This window comes from Monodelphis domestica, chromosome 2 (genome assembly GCF_027887165.1).
Source record: "Monodelphis domestica isolate mMonDom1 chromosome 2, mMonDom1.pri, whole genome shotgun sequence".
NCBI classification, from domain to species: Eukaryota; Metazoa; Chordata; class Mammalia; order Didelphimorphia; family Didelphidae; genus Monodelphis; species Monodelphis domestica.
Window position 1 is genome coordinate 490,070,837 of NC_077228.1, and position 10,785 is coordinate 490,081,621.

At 36.9% G+C, this 10,785-nt stretch overlaps 1 pseudogene; it reads right to left on the minus strand.

Annotated features, from left to right (window-relative positions):
• Positions 1-312: 312 nt before the first annotated feature.
• On the minus strand, positions 313-583 carry LOC100616902 (non-histone chromosomal protein HMG-17-like; annotated as a pseudogene).
• Positions 584-10,785: the final 10,202 nt, after the last annotated feature.

Sequence of the window (10,785 nt, forward strand, 5' to 3'; positions counted from 1 at the left end):
ATGCATCCAGTGTGTGTGTGTGTGTGTGTGTGTGTGTGTGTGTGTGTGTGTGTGTGTGTACACACATCCTATTAGTACTCAAAAACTAGGAGGGAAAAAAATCTTCTTCCCCCTCCCATTTTAATAGAGCTTCTGAGACATCGTATCTGTATTATCTGTCCCATCTCCCCAAAATAATTTCAATGTGATAACTACATAGTTTTAAAAACCGAAAAATTAAACCAAATTCTTCATTTTTAAAATTTTGATTTAAAAAATAGTATTTCAAGCCATACATCCACCAGAAATAAACTGTTCAAAAATTCACACAATTCATTGGGCATCTCCAGCATCTTCAGTTTTCTGTGCCTGGTCTGTTTTGGTATCTCTATTTTCTATAGGGTTATTCCCATCCTTATATTGTCAGCCTTTCCCTCTGTCCCTTTGGATAACTTCTTTCCCTTCTTTGCAGATGCTCTTTTGGGTTTGTGCTTTGGTTTGGAGGGGCAGGTTTAGCAGTTAATCATGCTTATATTTTCTGTGGTTCATCCTTAATGTTTGCCTTGTCTCCCTTAGCATCTACTTCAACCTTTCTCTTGAGCATGGTGGTGACTGTAAAGGGGTGGAAGTGGTGGCAGCTATGGAATTTGGGATTGCAGTGGAGGTATAAGTCTTCTCACCTTCATATTACTTTAGCTGGGGTGGAGTAGGGGTAGTGTTAGAAAGTTTTTATAGCACTACCACTCATTCATTCTTAAAACTCCTTTTTCCCTGGCTTCGATGATATAACACTGCACCAATTCTCTTTCTACCTCCCCAAATGTCCTTACTCTGTATCTTTTGCTGGTTACTATTCTCTTCCTGCCCTAGAACCCAACCTGTTCTTAAGGAGTTGACCTTGGTCCTCCTCTATTTATACTTTCTTCATTGGTCATCAACTTTTATGGCTTCAACATTAGGAACTCTTAGTGTCTGATGTCCAAATCTTCATTTTCAGCCTCATCTACCTGAAGCTTGGACACATTTCCAACCTCATACTGGCTATCACCAACTGGATTTGGTTCTTTGTACCAAATTCAGAATCACCATATTAGAGAGAGAGTAGTGGCTTTCTAGGTGAGATTATACTAAGGTTCTACCATAATATACCCCAAGTAGACCTTGGTTAATGACCATCTGCTTGGAAATCTCCAGTGAGGATAAACTTACTCCATCCTAAAATAGGCTAGTTCACGTTTGGACATTTCCAATTTCTGGAAATTTAATTGTTGCTGACATCAAAGCCTTAATTTACCTTTTTGCAAGTGCTATCTATTATTTCTCTAAATCTAAAAAGAAAGAATCTAATTATCTTTCATATGATAGATCTTTACATTTTATTATTTAGGTTAAAATAGAGAGACTGGTTATAGATTTTATTATTTTATTAACCAGAAAGGAATAGGGGAGAAGGAGATGTTAAGGAAGATAAGACGAATGAAAAAATTATGTATGCTCACACTATGTCTCATAGACAATTTGAGAGGAAATAGCTCTCACTTTTGAGTGAGAAATCCTTTTAAGCCTCTTTTTGGGTGACCCATTGTTTAATGGGATGTGCAATATGATTTTCTTTTTTTTTTCTTTTCTTTCATTCTAATTGGAATTTTATATTTTCTTCTCTTCTTTAAACTTGAGTTTATGAAATCAGTATTGCTATTTTAATTTTGAAGGATAAGTTTACAAAAACTATTAACCCTAATAACATTGCAAACCCAAAAACTTTAGGCTATGGAAACCTGCCATTGGTTATAAATGTTATGAGGTTTTAATTGATATTTGTGTCTGATTTCAGAAGAAGAGACTTCTAATGAGCCACTATACAATGCAAAGAAGCACAAGGACAAGGAGACCAATGATCCCTGTGGGGTTTGTGAGGATCTATGCCAAAGCAGAGAGCTTGTCCCAGGGATTCTGGGATATTGGATTTCCCTGTCTCCAAGTTTGTGCAAGTATCCCTGTTTGGCTTTCATTTTGGCTTCCCATCCATGTGATTGAAGGAGAAATCAGACCAGGAAATCATATTTCTCTTTTACCTCAGACTTTTGTCCCTTTTTCTCTTACAGTATGGCAATTTTCTATAGTCCTGACTGACGATAGTTAATTGCTACCATTGTCCCGCATGCTTGTAGGATATAAGCTACCTCAGTTGCTAATGAATCAAGGATCTATTACAATTTTAATTTTACTCATTTTTACACATAAGAATATATATGTATATATATTTAATCTAATTTTTTTCTCTTCTCTTGTTTATTTTTTATTTTTGGAGAATTGATTTATACACCTCATAGCTTAGCTAGGCATCCTCGGGTAATTCTAGTGTTGGTCAATACCCTTGGGGGAGGGGGGGCTGAAATCCAAAGTTTAAGATATTTTAAAGTAATTTTAGGAAAAGGAAATTTCCAACACCCTAGAATAAAAAGTGGATCTCCTGGAGGAAATGTTATAAGGGTGCTTGCAAAAATCATGCATTACATCAAGAGATCCAGAGTGAAATTTTGGATATGATGAACTGAAATGAAGGGGGTTGAAGCTTCCATTTATTCTGATTATAAACTCATATGGGAAAGGGGAGTGTCCCCCAAATGGCTTTTTTGTCCTGTACTTATCAATCATTTTTTCTTTCTCTCTTTCCCTTTTATTCCCTAAATTATTGTAATTCCCTCTATGTAAAGAACAATATTTAATCCCCCTTATTAAAAGGGTCTTAACTGTATAGACTCCATATGTGGAATGATTCATTGGGGAAACCTGGCATGTTAATCTCCTAGAAAACCTAAGCGAGTAGATTTAACATGCTGGCCTCCCAAAGAATGATTGGGGGTTGTGTGAAGGAAATTATTGAGGAGACTTTGATCACAAAGATAGAATTGTAACTCTGGCACCCCCTGTAGTCAACAGGAAAAACCAGCAATTAAGGTAGAGGTCAAGAAAGCAGGACCCCTGGGGGGGCAAGCAAGGGAGAAAGGGTGATAGTTGGCTCACAAGACTTGATGTGTGAGAGTCAGTGGGCAGAGAGAAAATTTAATAAACCAAGGCAAGACAGGATTTAAGCCTCTATATTTCTGTGGTGTTGCTAACTGGGGGGGGGGGTGGAGGGGGAGCACATGGCTACTGTGGAACAGCAAGCTAAATGGAGAAGCTAGAAATGATCTCCATATAACATGGACTTATGGATTTTTACCCTTATTACCATAATTGCCCTCCTTTGGACACCCTCCAATTGATCAATGCCTTTCTGAACTGTTACAAGAATTGAACAAAATATACCAGATCCAATTTGACCAGAGCACAGAATACACAGAAATTATTATCCCCTTATTCTTGGTGGCTTAGAGTGACAATCCAAGAGTCAGAAAGACCTGTATTCAAATCTGGACTCAGACATTTATTAGCTGTGTGACCTTGGATAAGTCACTTAATTCTATTTGCTTCAGTTTCCTCATCTGTAAAATGAGCTGCAGAAGGAAACTGCCAAGAAAATGTCACATGGTAGTTCAGGTATCACTGGGGCAGCTAGGTAGCACAGTGTTGGGAAGCCTAGAGTTGGGAAGATCTGGGTTCAAATCTGACTTCAGACACTTTCTAGCTGTGTGACCCTGGGCAAGTCACTTAATTCCAATCTCTTTTGCCTTGGAACTAATACTTAGTATTGATTCTAAGACAGAAGATCAGGGTTTTTTTGTTGTTCTTTAAGAGGTCATTGGTAACTTAGGGGAGGGAAAAGCAAAGACCTAATTTTATTTCAGGAGCATTCTGTCTGACTTTTGTTAGTGAGTGTGGAGGTGAGACCAAAAAATTGTCAGTTTATCCTTATCAGGGAGGAGATAGTTCTAGTCACTGAACACTAGCAGACTAAGGCTGAAATGGCTTGACTGACTGAGGAAATGAGGCCAGGATATAGAAGCAGTTGTCAATCTGTCCTTAGCAGTGACTCAGACCAGCAGAGTAAGGCACAAGCAAATCGACACACTGTGAAGATTGAATTTAGCTATCTCCTGATTTGTAACAATGAAGATGCTTATTCTAACAAAATCAGTGATGTCTTGGGAACTTTGCATCACTCTACCCTACTTTGTCTAACAAAATCGGGAATGTCTATAACCATGCTTAAGGATTGAGTTTTAAGAGGGTGGCCTTTGATAGAGAAATTGACAAATCAGAAACAGTTGACAGACCCCTGGGCTATCCTAAGTCAAGCTTAGGCTATCATTGGTGCAGAGGTAATGCAGGAAAGTGAGGCAGAATCGTCTAGCTTTTTTCACGGGGCTTGCTCTCGTCAGTCTCTTTTCCCTGAGAGGTGGTTCTGGCTGGCAGCGTTTTAAGTGTTCCGACATCTTGGCATGGTGGCAGCTATTAGTCTGGGTTTTAGTGGTGAGTTTGCCCTTGAGCTAATTCAGGTTCAGGTATCTTGGCTGAGTCCTCTTGTTTTTCAGGCGGATTCCTTCTTCCTTTACTCTCAAAAACTTTATCTTCCTAGAGCCTCTAATCTTCCCCCCCTGGCACAAGCCAGGTGGGAGAAATCCTACACCCTTTCCTTCTCCCTTCTTCTTAATTTCTTTCCACTATAGTAATTAAATCACCATAAATTTCAAGCTGACTTGGGTATTTTTTTTTAATTTGGGATATCCCATGGTGACCAATAATTAATATAGTTTAAATCACAACACTAAAATTATCCTTTACAACACCAAGAAGAGGAGTAGACTGTGAGCCCAGTGAGGCAATGTGACCAGAAGAGATGACACACTCTTTGAAGGGCAGACACAAATTAGATCATTATTACAACATCACCAGAAAACAACAGGGGTCCTGCAGTGTCAATCGGTCACTCAGCAACAATTTTTGGTGTTGTTATAAATAAATTTTTATTGATGTTCTTGGCTTTATTTTTAACATGACTATAATTTTTCCCAGTATCCTCTTTCTTTCCCCTTATAGATATCCATCCCATATCACTATTTGTATTCTTAAAGGTAAAAATAGCATAACCAATCAATACATCTAAAAAGCCTAAAAATATTTATTTTACTGTATTATATACAGTACTTATAGAGCTCCCACCTCTGGAGTGGGAAGGACTTCTAATTACAAGCTATGTTTGTCTACAGTAATTTTGCAAGATTATTTGGGGGATTGTTCTTTCTATTCATATCATTGTAGTAATTCTGGGTATTGTTTCTTGACTCTGCTTGTTACATACTGAATCAGTTCATGAGAATTTTCCTATGCTTCTCTGTATTCATAGCATTCATCATTTCTTATAGCACGATAAAAGTCCATTACATTTAGGTAACATAATTTGTTTACTCATCTCTCAAAGGGCATCTTCTTTGTTATCACAGAAAGTGCTGCTGTAAATATTTTGGTGCAAATGAAGACTTTTTTCTTTTCTATAATAAATCACTATAGTCTATTTGGCAAGATTTTATTTTAAATTTTTAAAATAAACATTCATTAATGATATTGGTCTATATTTCTATGATATATATATATATATATATATATATATATAATATGGAGGCAGAGAGTCAGGAAGACCTGAGTTCAAATCAGCCTTAGACAATTACTATCTGTGTGACCCTGGGCAAGTCACTTAAACTTGGTTTGCTTTAATCCACTAGAGAAGAAAATAGCAAATCACAACAGTAACTTTGCCAAGAAAACCCAAAGGAGAGCAATGTTATGCTATGGGATCACAGAGGATTGGACAATTATTGAATGATTAAACAACAGCAATGAATAATATATTATATCTTAATTTTTATATATGTTTGATATGGAACCTTTATTAGAAATCATTTAGGGGGGCAGCTGGGTAGCTCAGTGGATTGAGAGTCAGGCCTATAGATGGGAGGTTCTAGGTTCAAATCTGGCCTCAGACACTTCCCAGCTGTGTGACCCTGGGCAAGTCACTTAACCCCCATAGCTAGCCCTTACTACTCTTCTGCCTTGGAACCAATACACAATACTGATTCTAAGATGGAAGGTAAGGGTTTAAAATAACAAACAAAAAAAGAAAACATTTATACAAAGATTCTTTTCTCATTCATTTTCCTTGCCATTTTGGATACATTTTTTCCTCTTTTTACAGAGGTTTTCTAGTTCAATGTATTTCAAGCTATTAATTTTTTATATGCTTACCTTCTCTCTTCTATAGATTTTCCTGTCTATTTTTAAACCAGTATCAGATGGTTTCAGTGACTGCTCCTTTATAATATAGCTTGAAGTCTGATAGAGTAATTCCCCTTTTGTCTCTACCTCTTCATATTTTCCCTTCAGATTCTACATCTTCATTTTCCCAAATGAACTTTGCTATTATTTAGTCAAGTTTTAGAATGTATCTCCTTGACAATTTGATTGATATTACAATGAAATGTAAATTAACTTTGTTAGCACAATAATTTTTATTATATTAGCATCAATATGTACTGAATATTCCCTCCAGCTATTTAATCTGTTCTTTGTTTCTTTAAGGAGTACTTTGTAATGTACCCAATGAATATCTATGAGTATTTTGTGTATTTTAGTAGATTGATTCCCTAATATTTTATGTATTTTGTAGCTCTATAAAGTGAGATTTCTCTTTCCGTTGTTACGTTTTAAATACTATTATTATTGCTTTAAAATGCTGTTGATTTTTGAGAGCATATTTTTAGTAGTCTACAACTTTGCTGAAGCTACAAATTCTCAGTGTGATTTCATCTTGTTTGTTTCCTATTTTCTTGATTTGATTTGCTGTCTCATTTTTAACCATATTTGCCAAAAATGTATCAATTTATTAGTCTTTCTCAAAGAAGTTTTCTCAAAGCCTTTCTCAAAGGCCTATTTTTTATCATTTGTATAGGATTTTTTTGTTTCCAGTTTACTTATATCTGAATTTGAAATATCTCATTTTTGTTCTTATTTTAGATTTGTCTATTTCTTGGCTCTCTCATTTTTTACATATATATGTCCTTTTCTATCTTGTTAATATATATTTATAGGAATCTGATTTCTTTCTTTGGACTGCTTTAGCTGCATCCCAGAAAGCTCTTATAAGAGGGTTCCTTCCTTGTTTTCTAGTCCTCTTATACTTGACTCTACTTTATAATTTCCATGATTCAGTGTCATTGCCCTCTTTGCATTTCCTAACACAAGATACTACCATTCCCCACTCTACATTCTCATTGTCCTCATTGCTTGAACTTCTCAACCTTCTCATCTTTATGTCTTGCCCTTCCTGGCTTCTTTCAAGTCTTAGGTAAAATCCTACCAGCTACAGGGAGCCATTTTCCAGTCTTCTTCACTGGTAGGACTTTTCCTCTGCTGATTATTTCCAGTTTGTCCTGTATATGTGTTGTATGTGCAGTCAATTGCATATTTATTTGTCTCTCCATTAGGCTATGAGCTCCTTAAGAAATTTTTTTTTGTATTCTTAGTACTTAAGGAACAGTATCTGGTACATAGTAGGTATTGATTGAGACTTCCTGGTTATGTGACCAACAAGATCAAGGACTAGATGTTTCTCCTATCCTTACAATCTCTCTAAATAGGAATTATGTGAAGATATATTTTGACATTCCTTATAATCTGGGGCATCAAGAACCCTAATAAAATAAATCAACACACTGACAGCAGAGAAAGTTAATCCCTAATCCCTAATGGAAAGGAGTATTGTAAAAATGAAAACTTAGATCTCAATAATAAAATGTTATATTTTAGGAGATTTATTGATGATCATTAGAAATAAAGGAATAAAAAAGGTAACAAAATAAAAAGACCATGTGCCCATGGCTAATCAGCCATTTCAAACCCTCGATTGCCATCACCAAGCTCGCTGTCATCAAGCCAAAGAGAGGGAGCAGGACCACCCACTGAACAAGTACGTAATGACAAGAAGTCAGTGAGTTCCCTGGGGAAATGTAGTTCTTTTTTAGGGTAACAGATTTCCAACTATATAATGTGGAGTAGAATTGAGCTCTGTTACAAACCCATGAGTTGGCTTATGCAGCACTGCTGAAGAAAGAAGATGAGTGGTAGGGAAGGATCAATTAGAAATAAAGTCAAATATAAAAAGACTGGAAATCTAGGGACAGTCCAGGTTGTAAAAGGTTTTAAAAGCCAAATAGGGGGTTTTATATTTGATCATGAATTTACCCTGGCATTTACTGACTAAGGTGATAGGTAACATGATCAAACTCCTTTCAAGATCATTTTTACAATTGAATGAAGAATGAACTGGAATAGGGAGACTTGTGGTAGGAAGACCAATGAGAAGGTTATTGCAATACTCCCACAGTGAGGTAATGAGGGAGCGATGGCAATGTTGGAGAAGGGAAGGGACCATTTGTAACAGATGTTACAAAGGTAGAGGCAAAAGGGTTTGGCAATTAGATATGGGGATAGGAAAGAATGAATCATAGAGGGTGACACTGAGGTTAGCAAGGCCGCTGGCTGGTGCCATGGTGAATTTAAGAAGATTGGAGGATTTCAGATGAAAAATAGTGAATTCAGATTTGAATATGTTGAGATTAAAATATCTACAGATCATCCATTTTGAGATGTTCTATACGTAGTTGGAGATAGGAGAATGGAGGTCAGGAAAGAGGATAGGACTTGTCAAATAGCCCTGAGAATTATCTGCACAGATAATAATTGATTTCATGAGTCCTGATGAGGATTACCAAGCAAAATAAGATAGAGGAAGAAGAGAGGAGGGCCAGGACGGAGTCTTAGGGATACCCAATGTTAGTGAGTACAACCTGAATGAAAAGCCAGTAAAGGAGACTTAGGAATGGTTAAATAGGTAGAAGGAGAACTAAGAGAGAACAAGGTAATGAAAAAAGTGAGAGTGGAAAGAAGTATCAATTCTACTAAAAGTCTTCTTTTTCTACTATTTCATTAGATTTCTGTTTTGAACCAATTGACTCTTTTAGGGCAGTTAGATGGTACAGCACATAATATGCCAGCCCTGGAATCAGGAAGACTTGAGTTCAAATATGACCCCAGAAATTTATTATGTGACACTGGACAAGTTATTTAACTCTGTTTGCCTCCATTTCCTCATCTGTAAAAATGATCTGGAGAAAGGAATGGTAAACCACTCTAAATATCTCTGCCACTCTCTCAAATAGAGTCATAAAGAGTTGGACCCAACTGAAAAGGACTAAACAATGGCAAGAAGTTAAATGAGAACAAAAAAGTAATATCAAGGGCTCATGAATTCAAATCATGACCTGTTGTTTTCAGTGAACACAGACCTATAGGGTATCTTGACTCTAAAGTAGGTAATCTGGGAGGTCCACATGTTGGGACTGGTGGGGCTAGGTAAGCTTTGCTACACACATATCATCAATTGTAACTTAACAATTATAGCTCTCAGTGTCCAAAGCTACAGTTCATCCTGGCCAGGTGGCTTGAGTTCATTAATAATGCCATATACTCTCTTAGTATCTCCTTACTTAGCTTGGCTCTGGGCTCCCCATAAGCGTTTTTTGTCCTGTCGATTCCAAAGCCATTTCCATTACACAGTTACATGCAAGTATTGACTATATGGAAATTGAACATCACGTAACATTAATTTTATAACTGGAGAGCCTTCAAATAAAGAGAATGTATGGCTACCCAGTGGTTCTCATGTTTGTAGATGGGGAATGTTTTTTTTTTTATAAGCACCATAAATTTGCAGCTTGCTTTCCCAAGTGAATTATAACAACTTTGGATTTGAAGGATGAATTTGGGGCACTGAAAAGATTCTAAATCATTCTTAATTAAAAGAGAATGTGCCATTACATATATAATTTTGGCTGGTGAGAAAGGAACATTCCCTTCCTTGACTACATAACTAGAGCCTTTCGGTTCTCAGAAAGAAGATACTAACTATTCCTTATTAGCAATGGACCCTGGCAACCCCAGACTATACCAAAGCGCCAGTGAAAACTAGACCAACCAGAAAGGCCTTGAGGAATTTGATTTTTTTTTCTCCTGAAAATAACGTCCTGAGTGAGATTCAATACCATAGAAAACCCAAATGTTTCCCAGAAACCACAAATTTTTAATCACAGAATCTGTGAGTTGGAACAGGCTTCAGCCACCATGTAGTCTGACCTATATCTAAAAGGAATTCCTACTATGACACTTGACAAGTGATGGTCCAGCCTCTGCTTAAAGATCCCTAAGAAGGAAGACCTTGCCACTTTTCAAGGCCCCCAGTAAGAGGATGTAATGAAAACTATGCAAATCTTAGAACTAAAGCCCAGGGTTCTATCCAAAACAAATGGGCTAGCTAGGTGGCACAGTGGATAGAGAGCTGGGGCTGGAGTCAGGAAGACCTGAAATCAGATCTAGCCTCAGACACTTACTAGCTGTAGGATGGTGGGCAAGTAAGTCACTTAACCCCATTGACCTCAGTTTCTTCATCTGTAAAAGGAGCTGGAGAAGGAAATGGCAAACTACTCTAGAATCTATGCCAAGAACACCTTGGATGGTGTCATAAAGAGTTGAGCACAACTGAAATGATTGAACAACAATAAAACTCACCAAAAGTGCTGCTTGCTTATACTATCTTTTTTATTTTTATTTTTTTAAACATTGTTTTATTTGGTCATTTCCAAACATTATTCATTGGAAACAAAGATCATTTTCTTTTCTTCCCTACCCCCCCTCCCACCACCTCTCCCATAGCTGACGTGTGATTTCACTGGGTATCACATTGCTTATACTATCTTGAAGAATATAGAGCCTAAATCACTATACATGATGAGGTCCTCTAGATGCTCCCAT